General features: G+C 42.1%; 1 protein-coding gene across 2 annotated transcripts in view; it reads right to left on the reverse strand.

Annotated features, from left to right (window-relative positions):
* Positions 1–15732, reverse strand: part of SVIL (supervillin) — a 134494-nt gene extending 118762 nt beyond the window's left edge. Inside the window, exon 1 of one of the 2 annotated variants that reach the window (XM_058830679.1) lies at positions 15632–15732. The gene's annotated coding sequence lies outside the window, so the exon portion shown is untranslated. The remainder of the gene's footprint in view (positions 1–15631) is intronic. The other variant, XM_058830680.1, reaches the window with a different exon arrangement.
* Between the last annotated feature and the right edge of the window lie 255 nt (positions 15733–15987).

Below are 15987 nucleotides of genomic sequence, written 5' to 3' on the forward strand. Positions count from 1 at the left end.
TGAACTTCTTACATGCCAAGAAGTGGAGTGATCACAACTGTTTACTTCGGGACCACAGAGGAGCAGAGTTGCTGCATTCAAGGACAGAGACAAGAGTTGACAACAGTGTCATCTCTGAAATTCCAGTTCATCACAAAAACCACTTACAGTTCTGAATTTACCAGCACTTATCCAAACAGAGACAGGTGTCCATTTCTGCAGTTCAAGAATTAAGGGGGAAAAAAACCCCATCTTTAAAAAGACAGTTCTACATATAATAACTGTATGGTTTTGAACATCAAGTACTTCAGATTAGTCTGCACTCAAAAATACATTAGTCTGCTTTCAAAACTCTCAGAGCTTTGCTGGAGATGTTTTTTTTTTAACCTCATTGGGTCTTTACCTACACAGACAAAATTTGTTGAGACAATATCATTCACATAAGTCATGCCCTCCTTCCAAACTCACACTACTTCCCCACTCTGGCAAAATGATTGAGTGGTGCAAAAAATGGCATATTAAAATATGTCTAAAGGAGGAGATTTGGTGGAGGTCAGGCAAATGTTGAAGTGCTAAATGAGAATTTAAGCTGTGCAAACTCATAATAAAAAAAGTAGTCCCTTAAAATATACCTGTCTTCCAGCAGCCCTTTCCCTAAGGCTAATAAGAGGTCACCTAATTAGGAATCATGTTTTCCTCTTCTTTTTTTCCACAGGCAGCTCTCCTGGTCAGGTTATTATGCATCATTCTAAAATGCACAAGCACATCATCCAACTCCAACAGAAAACAAGTTATTTCAGCTGCTGGGAGTACTGGGATCAACTGGATGTGGCTGGTGTTTAGCAATGAAGTTTTTGGAGCAGGTTAAGGAGGAACACACACCAAAGAAACTTCCCAAATACCCAAGAATTGATTAATGATTGAAAGATGACCATAAAATCCAAAATAGAAACAGTTGAATTTCCTACCAAAGGAAACAGCCACTGTTAACTACAGTCCCTAGAAAGATTGAGAAATGGCAGGAACAGTAAACATTTGGTTTCCTCAGACAAGTCAGAAAGACATGACTAATCATGCATGATCCTTAAGCTGTAGGTCGTGCACTGGTCTGTTCAGATCATCTCTTTACGATGTATTCAAGACATCCCACATGTTTAGATGTATCTCCTGGACTTAAGCATCTTGTGACAGCAAGACTGAAAACAACTCCCTTATTTATGGAACTAATTTCATTAAAAATTAAGTCAATGAGAATTCCTAATGTTTAAAAAAATATATTTTTCAAACAAAATAACATAACGAGGGACATTTTGGATTCATGTAGCCCACTGCACTTCTGTTCACCTATGTGAATTTTCAAAAATGCTCTGTTATTGACCACACTGGAGAACAGGGTAACTCTTACAGAACTATGATGGTCTTCTGATCTGCAACACCTCAAAGCATCTCAAGCTTCCTCAACAACAACTGAGATTTCTTCACTGAGCAATTACAGACAGGAACAAGACAGAAGACTTGCCTACATATGAGAGAGAGAGAGCTGTACTTCCAAGGTCTTGCAAATGGGTAGAAACACAAGAAAAAATCAGAAATGAAGCAAAGGCAGTAGAAAAGATGAAGCAAGACTCTGAAGACACCTGAAATGTAACAATGAATCTTGTGAATCAAGTGCACACACAAATAAATCCTTGTTCTAAACAACAGCACCGAATACAGAAGGTATTAGGAGGATTAAAAAAAAAAACCAAAATCTAAATCAAAACCAAACATAAAACACAATACTCAGGTTGCCATGAACAACCAAATCTGCACAATCAGATCTTATGCTCAAAGATCAAAGTAAGTATATTATTCAAATAAAATGAATCAAATCGATGATGCAATTAACCCTGGAGAAAATATAAAGTAGTATTTTCAAGCATAATCTGAACAGTCCCAACTAAGTTTCAGAAGCACATTTCAGGATAAGGCCTGTCCATGTCACATCAATCAAGTTACACATGTTGGTGCTGTTAGACATCAAAAACAACACTTAAACAACAGAGTGCTGCTACCAAACCCTGCAGCTCAGCTGAGCAGTGAGAGCACCTCTGTTAACAATTAACATGGCCAAATCTCTAAACAACATGGACTTTGCCATGGAGATATATTAACTTTGAATCTAAATCTCAGATCCAAATTATGCAGTATTTTGCATATTAAGATCACCAGACAACAATGTATAAACAAAAATTAAAAAATCTAATGAGAATCTTTTCAGGACACTCCTCAAAAGAAAACCTGTGAAGAGGTTCATTTATATAAGTTCAAAGCAGTCAAGCAGTTTCACTCTGCTCATTGCCAGATGGCTCTGAAATTTATTTCATCTACCTGTAATGCAGAACACCCTCTCACATCTGGAGCTTAACACAGTCATGAGTCTTCCCTTCACACACTGGATGTGCATCTACTGCCAGAATGAAGTGAGAAATCAAATTGCTTTGGTTTGGTGTTTGTTGCTTGGGCTTGGTTTTTTTCCTTTACCTCAAATACATCAACTTAATACTCTATAATGAGGAAAAGGTTTCTCATGATGTAAAAGAAGATAGGGGCTTCTTTTGTTTTGGTAAAAAATGTATATATGAATTAGCCTGGAGAATACATTGTTAGCACAGCACAGCTTCCTCTAAAACACGGAGCAATTCAACACCTGCAGCAAGCAACAGAGCCAGCTCAGGTGTCCTTTCTAAATGAAGCCCAGCAATAATCTGGAGATCTTGATCTGGGAGATGCTGTCTTCAGTCACAAGACTCTTGTGAGGAAGGTGTGCAGGGCCAGTGGCTGGCAGTCAGTTTTCCAAGCTAGGATGCCATGAAGTCAGCAGGCTGAAGCAATAGTTCTGATAAACCCAGCTGGCACTTCCTAGGAAGCCAGGACACCTGGAACTTACTGTCCACCAAGCTGTTCCCTTAAACCTGCTTACTTTGTTTCAAGCCAGTGTTTATAAACGACTGGGTTGTACCCTATATTAAAGTGCTTTTGAGGCATGAAAAAATCCTGGAGTTTATGCAAGTTGTCATTATTATTTTGTGGCCAAATATACATTGGTGGCAGTAGTGAGCAGTTACAGAAAAGGCTAGGAATCAGATCATTGCTGGGAATGTTTCCAACCAGACACTTGTATTCTGCTAACTCAAATAAGAAACTTACCTTTCTTGTGCCAAAGTAAATTCCCACTTGCAAAACTAGGTGGAAAAGCAGGCCTTCACTGGTGATCACAAGCCAAAGCCATCAGGTTCAATAGCATGTATTACTCTCCAGTAAATCTTTAAGTACTCAGCCCAAAAGCTTCCCAAAACTTCCTGTGTTGTTTGCATTGACCCATGTATAGTTATTTCAAATCTCCTTACTCCTTAGCATTTATTCCCCAGTCTCTTTCATTTTCTCCACCAGTACAAAGAGACATGCTGTCACTATGACCATTCTAACTCCAAAATGCTGTAACTCAGCCCAATTTTAAAAGATGCTGGATGGTCTCATAGCATTTTTACAATCTGATGAACAGTAAAGCATCGGCAATTTTAGGTCAGTAAGAGTCACAGACAGTTACAATCCAACTAGATCCAAGCAACTGCAATCATTTCCCAGCTGCAATCTTCCCTGGAAAGTATAAAGCTTCCTTTAAACAAACAACATGTAAAAACATAGTGTGGTATAGGAGCTACAAACACAAAGGGAAAAAATCCAATTCCAGCATTTTAAGCTTCAAATAAACACTGCTTCAGGGTTCCATTTGAAAGCTTTTAATTTGTCAAATCAGAACTGAGAGACACCATCAGAAAACTCATGTTCATCTACAGACCCATGTTAGGCACTGTGCAGAGAACATATTTTTTGTCCAGTCTGACACTGTCCCCACTGCACCACCTCCCACATGCCTTGGAGGTCTGAGACCTTCCTTGGTTCACTAACAGCAGACACGAATCTGTTGATCCAGCAACCAAAACCTGAGATAAAGCAGCTTACAAAGTTGAAGGAACCACTAGAACCACTCCAGAATAATCAGCACAAGCATTCAGCTGGGAGCAGGAAGGAAAGAGGGAAATGGGAGGAGAGCTGTTAGAGCAATAAAATTTCATCCCCAAAAATGGCATTACTGCAAGGCCACAGACATAAAGGGGTTGCTCTGAAAACTGTGATACAGGTTTCAAAGCTCATTAAAACTGTCTCTAGCACAAAGTTTTCAGAGTAGGGTTTCAGTGGGAGAAGGGGAATAATTTCTCTAGATTAAAAGAGTCTGCCCATCCTACAAAAAGAGTTCTGAGGCTCCACAGCATAGCCTCATTATCCTGTGCACAGGATACTTGATAATACTGTAATAATATTGTACAAAGTGTTTACAATAAAAGTCTGCAAACTGAGCAGCTGTTGGGACATAAACCAGAGTTGAGAGAGCAGCTAACGCTGAGGCTACTGCAAGGGAAAAGTCCCAAATCCCAAGCAAGTCAATGTGCAAGCCATGGCTCCCAGAAGCAAGGGAGGAAAGCAAGGGTAGGACACCAGGAGGATGCTGCTAGGGCTGGGTCCCAGAAGTCTCAGTGTGTGCAGCATGAGGAGTGTTAACACTGGCTTTTCAGAAGCATGCATTTATTTTGTGCATTCTTCCAGTACAGAAAGTTACACCTGACCAGAAAGAAAAGTTAATTTGGCCTAGTTTAGCAAATTCTTAAAACTCTGCCAAAGCATTGTCCAGATGACACAAGACATAGCTACTGGCAAGTTGCTGCTCTCCAAAATTACGGACCTTGAATGAGTTGTTTAACTTCTGTGTTATTTTTAGGTTGTAGAAAGCGCGAGGGCTACATAGGTAGAGCATAAAGGCAAGAATTGTTCAGGCTTGGGGAAATCAGACTCTAGACACATCATGACAGATGTCCTGCCTTAAATAGCATCAGTAACGTTCCAGTACTTGAGAACCCAGCTAACACTCCAAAATAGTAGAAACTGTAAAACACTGAGGAAGACATGGTAAATCTGTTTCAAACAAGTAGCCTGCACTGATAAAAAACCCAAAAACAACAAACCCTTTTATCACTGCTAGCTTATGTGATTTGATACAACTCCACTCACTGTCCTTCCTTCTGTCATTAAAAAAAATAAAAAGAATGTGCTGTGTAATTTGAGTTCTACTCCTGATTGTGTATTTGAAAGGAACAAAAACTAAGGAAAACTTAGTTAAGAAAGGGTTTTACTTTACGTGAAGTTTGATCATAGCTTGCATACCAAATCTAGAATAGGGATTTTGGGGAAAAAAAAAAAAAAAAAAAAAAAAAAAAAGAAGAGGATAAGAGACAAGACTGAAAAAGACTAGCATAAAGAAAAAGAGGGATGCTCAGTGAAGTTGCAGAAGTAATTTTTCCGTCACCTGAAACTTAAGCTCCCAGCCTATAGTACACATGACATACTAGAGGTGCACAAGTCATGCTGATATTGCACACAAGTGTTCCCAGGAGTGCACACAAGCACAGGGAGTGTCTCTGTGTGTGCACTGAGTGATGCTGCTCCGGGAGCTGCCCCACCACCAAAGGCCATTTCAAGTGCACCAGTTTCAGAAACCCTAACAAAGCAACTCATCAAACACATTGCTGCATTTAATACACGGATCATGTTCAGTTCCTGCAACTGTCAGACTTGAGGGGGTAAAAATAATTGAGTAATAAAGATGGTCTCAGGCTTATAGGCATTTGAGAAGTATCCAAGCCCCAGCAGCATGCACAGGACTACAAGTGACTGGAAACATTTGAGCAAGTGATCTTCTGTTTATCGAAAGAGAAGCATTTCTTAGAGCAACTCTCCAGAGGCCACACACCAAAAAAAACCCAAAAAACAAAAACCAAAAAAAAACCCCAACCAAAAACCCCAAAAAAACCCCTAGAACATTCTGAACATTTAATACACAAAACTAATGACTGTTTTACAAGAGTTAGAAGTTTTCCACAATAAGAATTTGTGGTTTCCTGTGCAAGGAAGAATGCCAATTCATACCAACGTGTTCATGGAAAAAGCTTTTTCAGGGCTTCCTTAAGAAACAAACCTCTGTAACACCAAGATTACTTGCTTTGTTTCAGAGGTAACTGGCATGATTATAAGTTCTCATATTGGTCGTTGCATAAGAATCATTTAATGAAGTAACACGTGTTTTAATGGAAGGACACTGTCTTCATTTGTATATTACTCTAGGAATCTCACAAGACATAATTATTGAAGGCAATAATGAAAGTGCTCCATTTCTCTGTTGTATTTGGAAAGATCTTCCACCTGCAGTTCAGCACAAAATCACTTTCATTCCCAGCTTCCTTACTTCACACACATATATGGGCATTTTGGGATTTTGCTTTTGATGTCAGCAGCTCTTTGCTGGCAAGCACCTCCTGGGAGTCCAGAAAAAGCATGTTCAACCAAATAGTGCTTTAAAGATTTCTTTCAAAAGGCTACTAGGTCCTCTAAGAGTAGGTCAGACGAAACAAAATCACTGGTAACTTCTTTTTCACAGCTATCTCTTACTGTAAGGCAGGTTAGATTCCCAAACCAGGCCGTGGAAATTTATATCTCACCTGGAATGTTTCATCTGCCTTCTCCCTGCCCACACAAATCCCTTCAAGTTATCTGTGGCTGTACTATCCCAGCAGGGTACACCACACAGTGCACTTCACACATGAAGTTTATTACAGAAGTATAAGCTGAGCATTCCCCTCTTAAACCACAAATTTTAAGAACCTGAAATGCATCCTGAGCAGTAGTTAGCTATGCTATAGTTTGCTTTTATTAATGTAAGCCCTAGAAAATTGTTTAGCTGGGTTCAGTGCCACTTAAATTCAAAGTTAATTTTACTCAACACAATTTAATTTCAAGCTAAAAGAATTAAACTTGCATTCCATACCAGGAATCCATGTAAACAACTCGGTTCCATACACCAGGCTTTTGCTTGCAGTAGGAAGCCACAATTATTTTGTTGCCAACCCACAAAAACAGTACAAAAATAGGCATTTGCATGCAAGTTGTCGAGTCAGGCATGCAACAAATATTATGGAGACAAGACAAACAAGTGTATTTCAGGAAAAACAAATCCTTTGCCTGTCAACTATTGGCACTCTGCAATACAACAGGAAGGAAGAGGACAGGCACAGGGGGAGTATTCAGAAGAGGTTTTGTACAATCCCATGGTCAGGGTGTTTATAAAGCTCTGGAGAGTCTTTACTCACTGAGCTTTGCAAGGGTCAAGTTTTGTACAAACTCCTTTGAAGTAATATTTGTCACAGCATATACTTTAAACCACAAATGACAGAAGACTGACTAAAGTAGTTTAAGCCTAAAGCCAACAGCATGATCTAAACAGGAATACCTCAGCCAAGCAGTTCTGTGGAGTAAGGTGGGAGAAGAAGCAGCAGTGCTGGTACTTTTCAGCAGTTTACACCTAAACGCTGATTACAGATGAGAGCACAGCCTCACACACAGCACACAAACAAGGCAAAGCATCCAGAACTCAAGTAGCTGTAACAGGCAACCCTAACAACAGAGCCTAACTAAGCCAGGTCCTTACTGACACATATTACCTAAGTAAATATATTGTTTATGTAATTTTGTTCATTATTGCAACTTTTGCTTAAGCAACCTTCTTTCAAAGCCTTGAATCTTTCCAGTGATGGAAACAATTCTGTGTTGTCTCCTGGGAGCTGTGCACATGGCTGATAAGCTACACACAGGGCAGAGACTTGAGCCACACAACCTGTGAGATAACAGGCACCCAAACTCATCAGTGTGCAGGACAACCCACACTAAGAGCTGCAATGACCACTCTGGAGAGAAATAACTTGAAGTGCCAAAGTTAAAGATCATAACTCTCATAAACTTGCAGCTTAGTGAAGATGCTTTATCTGCCACTGCTCTATTTCTGTCTTTAAATTGATACATACTATGATTTTTAGTCCCAGAGAGCAGTGGAAGAATCTGTGGAGTGAGGCAGGCACAACAGCACTTACCACTAGCTGAGCAAAAGAAATCATTAACAACAGAAAAAGGAAACAAAGGTGGAAGGGATTAATTCCAGCTACATTTTCAGAACAGCAATTTTTCTACTGCTGGAAATGCTGCTCTCCTGTGCAATCAACAAGGTCTCCTCCTTCATTAAGCCTTAATGTTTTCAGCTTTCGTGAAGTTGGAAGGTATTACATAGACATGTCTTTAAATTGGCTGGGAAGCCAATTTAAGTTTAGAGGAAACTTTAAAATAAATATTTTCCCCTGTAGAGGATGGAGCAAATTTAAGCCAAGTTAAAAACACTGGCAGAACCTTTCATTTCAAGGAAAGAAAGAAAAACACCTAACAAAAAGCTTTCTCAAATGCTTTACTTTTATGCCTTCCCAAAACTTCCAGTAACTTCATTAAAAAGAGTCTGTGGAGGTGGGTGAGAGGGTAATCCCTTCTTTCTCTCCCTCTATTAGTTTAAACATGTTTAAACAATTTAAGGCCATTTAAAGTCTTTTCACTTCCCACCATGTTCTGAAAGAAATAATTATTTCTCCTAAAGCCTTCAATAATTGAACATTACTTATTAATCAGATATTGTCTTCCTCTTCTATTCAATTGCTGACAAACCAACACTCCCTTATTCTCAAAATCTACTTCTCCCAATCTCCTCTATGTCCATTCCCTAAACTCATTTCAAAGGGGTCTATGATTTAATCAGCAGCACTTCAAAACAATAAAATGTTGAGATGCTCTCCCTAACTTTCTCTGTGCCAGAAGGTCCTTCTCCATTCCCTACCCCTCTCTCCACACCCTCAGTATCACACTCAGTTGCCTTCCTCTATTTTTAAAGTGTGGTCAATCTGCTGTTCTGAAAGAGAACCCGTTACCTGTTTTCTAAAGAACTGTTCATATGTGTAATTATTAAATCCAGAACACACATTCAATTCTACATTTTCTGCGTTAACTCGACATTTTAATATAATATTTATAACTCTGCTCAGCTAACATAACTATGTATAATTATGATCACTTCAAACTTTAAGCCTGTATTTCTGCTAAAATAATGACAAATAATGATTTAGTGCTCCAACACTGACTTTGAAAAATTAACTTTCCAGAAGATAAGTGTTCCAACTTCTCTTAAGACACTAGCATTAGAATGGAAAAGTTCAAACTCTCAGCTATTTGGAGATATGAAAAACAGACCCTGAAACATGCTACCTTAAATCAAGAGGCTTTTTCTATGGTTTTGCTTTTGTTTTTACATGTCAAGGCTCTATTATGAAGCCAGAGTCATCCTAGCATAATTTAGGTAGTGCTGATGTTTAACATGAACATGAAAGCTACAACCAGCAAAGACAGACCAGGCCTAGTGAAAGGGTGGGAAAAAAAGGAGAAGGAAAAAAATAAATGTATTTACAGTCATCTGGAAATTTCCCCTCTGAATAACAGGGTATTCAGGCCAGTTACAGTGGGTAACTTGGACCCTGGGGCAGAGGCAGTCTTTTCTGCTATCAGGAACAAGAATACACACAAGTCATTCCCTTCCAGTCTCCTTCACCATGAAACTAATAGCAAAACCGTAAAAAACAAAATTCACATTTTTCAAATACAAATTGCATTAAATATGATTTTAAGTGAATACCTGATTTAGCCCCTTGCATGGGAGTAAGGAATACTAATTAATGGCACCAGCTCAAGCCTCTGAAAACTTTGCTTTATCACTATCTTTAGCAGTCTCTTGCAGCAACCAAGGATACACTCCTCCTCAACCCAAGTTTCAAAATGACATTATAGAACAGGTTAAGTGGTTAGAATAGTAACTTTAGTCATGAACAGAATTATCTCCTTTTTCCAAAGGAGCTTGAATTTACTCTGACTTTTAACTTCTGTATCTCTAGGCAGACAGGTATGGATTCGAAGCTGCAGTAAAGAGGAGTTCAGTCACACAAAACATTTTCCAGACATTTCCTGTCACTTTCATGGCAGGGAGAGCAGGCTGGAAAAGTCAGGTCTCTGCCTGTGGCTGCTCACCTGGACTGAGCATTCACTGCAGGTACCAGACACTGCAGAGCCCCTGCTCCTTCCCTGACACCCTGTGTGAGCCGTGCTGCCACTGAAACAAAAGATCCCAGATTCAGTAAACAAAAGGGTTGGCAGACAAGAGAGCACAGGATGCCTTGTCAAACTGAACATTGTTCAGAGAAGTGGCTAAACAAATGAGCTGTTGACATGGCTTTGAGGCACACCTTTTTGTAACCCAGTTCTTTCGGATTAGTTACTGCTACAATCTGTGGCTGTATATATATGTAAACACAATTGTATTTCATATTTGTTTCAAATCTACAAAATAAAGATTTTTATGCAATCTGTTCAACTAGTGACAAAGAAAACTTCTAACAACTTTGATGTGGTAAGAACAGTCTACTTATGTTTTATGTCCATTCGAAGCAGGAGAGGGGCTTGCAGCACCTAACATTTAACAAGTCAATTTTATCTCCACTAATACTTAACACCAGAGAAACAAATGCAGCTACAGTTGCCTGTATTAAGCAGCTGGCAAGCTCAGAGATGGAAAAGTTGCAGAACAGCTGGGGAATGCGAGACCCTTTTGAACAGGCTGCTATATGATCCAAAATAATGGTACATGTTTACACACAACACAATGGCAGCAACAGCCAAATGCAGGTCTGGCGAACGGACTACAGCTGCTCCTTCCCTCAGACAAGGCTCAGCAAGCAGATAAAAAGGAGTTCATATTCACAAAATAAGGCTTTCATCTCAAAAGACAGCAGTCTGAGCTCCAAAATAGACAGCTGACCCTCTGACTGGACAAAACTGCAAGATTCTGTATTAGAAAGTTGCCCTCTAAAACAAGTCTGGACTAGGGTCACAGCTTTCCAAGCTGCTGCTGCTTTAACACCAACAGTTTCCACCAATGTGTTACTCAGACTAACAGGTCACCATCTAACTTACAAAAAGCTTCTCTCATGACAGTATCTTCCAGCTAGAGTTAGGAAGACAGCCATTTACAAACTCTTAATATAGACTCTGACTAACAGAAGATAGCTCTTCACTTCACAGGAAGACGCTGAGTATGCCAGAAAGGAGGGTTTGAATAAACACAGGCTATTTTACATATTTTTTTAGTCTGGTGTTGCACATTGGTGTATAAGTGCACATCCCACTGCTCACCTAGAGAGGGGTGGCCCTTACTTTGTGCTTGCTTAAGCAATAACTGATAGCATGTTGCAAGGAGCACTCACGCGTTTCACAATTGCCATCTGAAGATGACACAGTGTTGTACCAGACCTCCTACAAAAATTGCATCACCTCATTTCAAGTGATCTTCCCAGTTTTCAAGTCTCAGAAGCACAGTATCAGTGGTACCATCTGTCTTGCTCAAGACAAACCATGATTAAATAGTGCTAAGGAACTGGCTACTAATTTATATCGTAACCATATCAGTCCTAATTACTCCAGGGACCAAAACAAGGTCAGAAATGGAATGTTTCGACTCATTGCATCTTGATTAAAACTGGTGTAACTCAAAAAGAAATATTTTTTTGACTGAGATTAGGAGACAGCATTGAAAGACCTCCACTTCTACTTCCTCTGCACATAGCCATTGATATTACAACCCCAGTTAGGAGCTACTCAGAATAGGATGGTTAAAACTGGACAAAGACAGCTGTCATAGCAACAATAACAGATGCAGACACGATTTTTAACTTCCTTTGCTTGTGCAAAGAAAAATGCCACTAACAGCCATCATGGACAGCAGGATTTTGAAATATGGTTTGTAAGACTACCTCATAACTAATGGGACTCTGCTAATGGTAAGTGTATCTCTCAGCACACTTCAGCAACAAAATGCCACATCTGTACACTTCGAATTCAGACTTCAGACAAAGGAGTCTTTCTAGGGAAATTAATTTGTGAATTAAGTAAGGAAATTCCCCATATTAATAAAAAAGGAAAATAAGTTGAGCCTTGAATCATACTCACAGAAAAGATGCTTCTTGTACCAAAACAGCACTTCCTGCAGTCAAAGAAGTGACAGACACACTACCTTCCAATCCTACCATCTGTAAAGGTGAGAGCAGGGATTTGCTTTTCCTGCTGCACTGACAGTGCATGGATGCAAGTGGTGCCGTGCTGTGGCACAGGAAGTGATGGTTTGCATCCCCAAGGGACCTCAGTGAGCTCCATTTACACCACCATTTACTTTTTCTCCAGGAATTGGAACCACTTCTGCTACCCAGACTCACCCAGTTTTGAGCACATCCCACCACTCTAGTATCTCTAGAATCTTGCTCTCAAAATAAAAAATTAAGAATAGAAACTCAAAATGTTTCAGGATGTTGGGAAAAATTATATCAGTAAAGCTGATCACAGTTCAGCAAACAGATGATGCTTAACAATTACAAGTAATACACTGACAGCCCACCTGAGTAAGTGATATGGGACTGATCTAGATCATCCATAAAATGCACTGAACCTCTCCCAAATTACTCTCTGTACTTATTGTAATGGATCGCTCTTTCAACCAAGCTCACAATAATAACCAATAAAAAATAAACTCAAATTTTAAAACCCATAAAAGAACCAAAGAACTCTAGTTTATTATCAACTAGTCTTCACTGAATGAATTACTGCTTTAAAGTAGAAGATATTTATCTTAAAATTCCAATATTGTAGCAGGAATAGACAAAATAAGTGTACTTAGAACTCATTCTTTGGTTCCACTCTCCTCCTTTGTAGCCTAATCATATACTGTAACTTTTTTTCAATTAAAAGAATGAGAATTTTTGTGTACATGAATGGGAGTGAGTTTCCATATTTCTGAGAAGTTTTTTTAACATGCATTTTACCAGTGGATAAACTTGAGTATTTCACAAGACAATTACCACTGGTATTTGCTAGAGAGGAACTAAGAAAACAAATATCAGCTTATTCTTGATTTTACTATAACTGCCCACAGAGGTTGTTTTAGAAATTGTTGGGAGGTACATCTACACCAAAGTGTACTTGCCATAACAAAGATTTCCCTCCATGTAGATCTCCTGACAGCCATGTCCCAACAGGCTCCAGATCACTCATACGCATACCACGTATTGTTCAAAGCAGACTTGCTTTAAGCAAGATTAAATACCTGTTCAGTTTGAACTGTCCCAGTGCCAGGATAAACTCCACTAAACTAGTTCAGATGATTATCCCGCTGGGCACCAATGGCCTTTGAAACTCCCAGAACCCCAGAATCTGCTGCTTCTGGGAATTATGCCAGGAGCTGTGGGATAGCTCTCCACAGAGGACATTACAAATTAAATATTTTAGAAGTGTGCTTGTGTTTACATGGAGCAAGGCTGCAGTTCAGCATATGAGTCAGCATGGTTTGCATCCACTCAGAACAGAGCAGTGCAGTTGGGAACTATAAATTTTCTAGGGAAACAAAGGGCGTGAAATGATTCCCCCAGGGGAATACAGTCAGGCCGCACCTAGCAGGAGCTAACACTCACCTGAAGACAGGAATTTTGTTCAGAGCTTTATTGTGAAATAGCTCATGACTTTCCTCTGGTGACCGCAAAAGTTTCTACACAGGACAGACACTTTGGTCCTATCTGTATTAGAGAGGTTAGTAATGGTACCATGGCCAGATAAACTTACAGGCATACACATCCATGCTAGGATACAACTCTTTAAGCATTACAATTAACACTCAACTACTTTAAAGTGAAAGCTGAAGTATATTTCATATCAGGATAGCAAATCAAAACTTTAACTGCATCTCAACAGAGTAACATCTGACAAAGCCTTCAGACAGATAAATAAAGCAGAGCTGAAACTGAGTGAACTACTCTTGTGCATCTCACCATGCTGTTACCTACAGCCAGATGCATTTAAGGACCAGGCCAAAACCCTTTTATTGTGGCCTCAGGGGGCAGAGGAAAACAGGGTGACATCTCAAGCCTCTCACGTCCCACCAGGGAGCAACATCTCTTGGCAAGAACAGCTGTCAAGCCTGTGTTTGAGCAGCAGGGCACATTACCACTCTTCCTTCCCAGTCTCCAGAACAAGCACTTGTATCTCATGAAGGCTCCAAAAGGACCTTAAAGAAACCAGGACTGTTTCTCCAAAAACTCAGGCTGGACTTCTGCCACTGCTGGTTACACAGAGCCAGCAGGCAGCACATCCTCACTGTTGAGGAACCACACTTCCAGGTCTGAGGTAACAACACCTCAGTGTAGTAACACCACACACAGCTCTGTTGACACAAACCTCATTAGCCATGTGAATCAGTCAAGAGTGGTTTCAGTTTTCTTGTGGCTGTTGTTTTCATTTTAAACATATGAGATTAAGATATGAGGCTGAGAACATTCTTCAACATGATACAGTTTGGTTTACTCTTCCAGAAACACATTTGCCCATTATAAAAATAACCAGACTTGCTCAGAACACATTCCATATCAGAGGGACTGCTTGCACAGCTAGAAGAAGTAGGTACCAACCAGGACAAGAGTAATGTTTTTCAGCACATGAGATGCTATCTGAACTAGGATCAGTCTATGATGACACTTACAACCGTCAAAGACACAATATCAAAACTAAATGAGTAATGTTCACTTCCTATTTTCATTCCCAGGCTTCATGCTGCTGCCCCCTGCCAAGTAACAAACTTGAGTACACTCAGTCTTCGAAAGACAGCTTCAGTCTCTCTTAAAAGAGTCAGAATCCATGATCATGATCCATCAGATTTCAAGAAGTGTTATGAGTAGAATGGATGCAAAGGTGTAATTAAGTACTCAGCTCTGCAGCACTGGGTATCCATGCTCTATGTAAAACCCTACAAGCACTGCACTGATAACTATCAGCATACCCTACTCATTTTTCTCCTATTAATCACAACGCCACATTGTTTCCCCCCCTTTCTAAACGTCACATTGTTATCTGAAGTTTGGACAAGTAGGGGCAAGCTGGAACCCCACTGCAGACCCGTTTAAGCCAAGGCGAGTGCTCCAAACCAGCCCGGGGGCTCTGGGCCGAAGCGGTTCCGTGCACCACTCAACAAGCACCCTGTTGATTCTGTCCGCCTTTCCCGGTATCCTGCTGAGCTGCAACCAGCCAGCATCATAAAGTCCCTCTTTCTTTACATCACACGTGCGCGCTGCCGCCGCCTCCGATGCCTTTCCTTTTCCAGCTGAAAGAAGAGACAAAACTCCTTCAAACATTTCTCAGCCCCGCTGCGATGTGGCCCCAGCGCCACGGGCGGCCCCGGGAGCGGCCCCTGCGCCGCGTCCCCGCTCGCCGCTGCCGCCGAGCCGTCCCCGCCGAGCCCCGCGCCGCCGGCGGCCCCGGCCGCAGCCCGCAGCGGAGCAGGTGCTCGGCGGCGTGCGGACAGCGCGGGGCGAGCCCCGCATCCTCCGCGGCTGCCGCGCCGGGAGAGCTCCGAGCCGAGCGGCAGCGCGGCCCCGGCGGGAGCAGCGGGCAAGTTTCGCTCGGCACCTCCGCGACCGAAGGCGCTGCCCGGGAGCGCGGGGAGCCCGCGGCGCCTCCGCCACGGCGGCAGCGGCCGAGCCCGGGGGCAGCACTGGTGCGGGCTCCCCTCCCGCGGGCGGCGGGGCAGAGCGCGGCCGCCGCCACTCACCTCGCACCCGGCGGCTCGGGGGCAGCCGCTGCCTCCGGCGGCCTCGTCAGTCAGTCCGTCAGTCCGTGCGTCCGTCCGTCCGTCCGTGCCTCCGGCCGGTCGGCGGGGCGGAGCGGGGCGGGGGGAGCGGCGCGGCCGCGGGGGGCGGGGGCGGCACCTCCTGCCGGTGGGGCGGGACCGGGCGGGGCGGCCCCGGGGCTCCGCGCCCCCCGGAGCGGCCCCGGAGCTGCGGGGCCCTGCGGAGCTCCCGGCCCCGCGCGGCACGGACCGGACCGAACCGAACCGAACCGAACCGGACCGGACCGAACCGAACCGAGCCGAACCGAGCCGGACCGGACCGGACCGAACGCGCTCCC

This window comes from Poecile atricapillus, chromosome 2, assembly GCF_030490865.1.
Source record: "Poecile atricapillus isolate bPoeAtr1 chromosome 2, bPoeAtr1.hap1, whole genome shotgun sequence".
NCBI lineage: Eukaryota > Metazoa > Chordata > Aves > Passeriformes > Paridae > Poecile > Poecile atricapillus.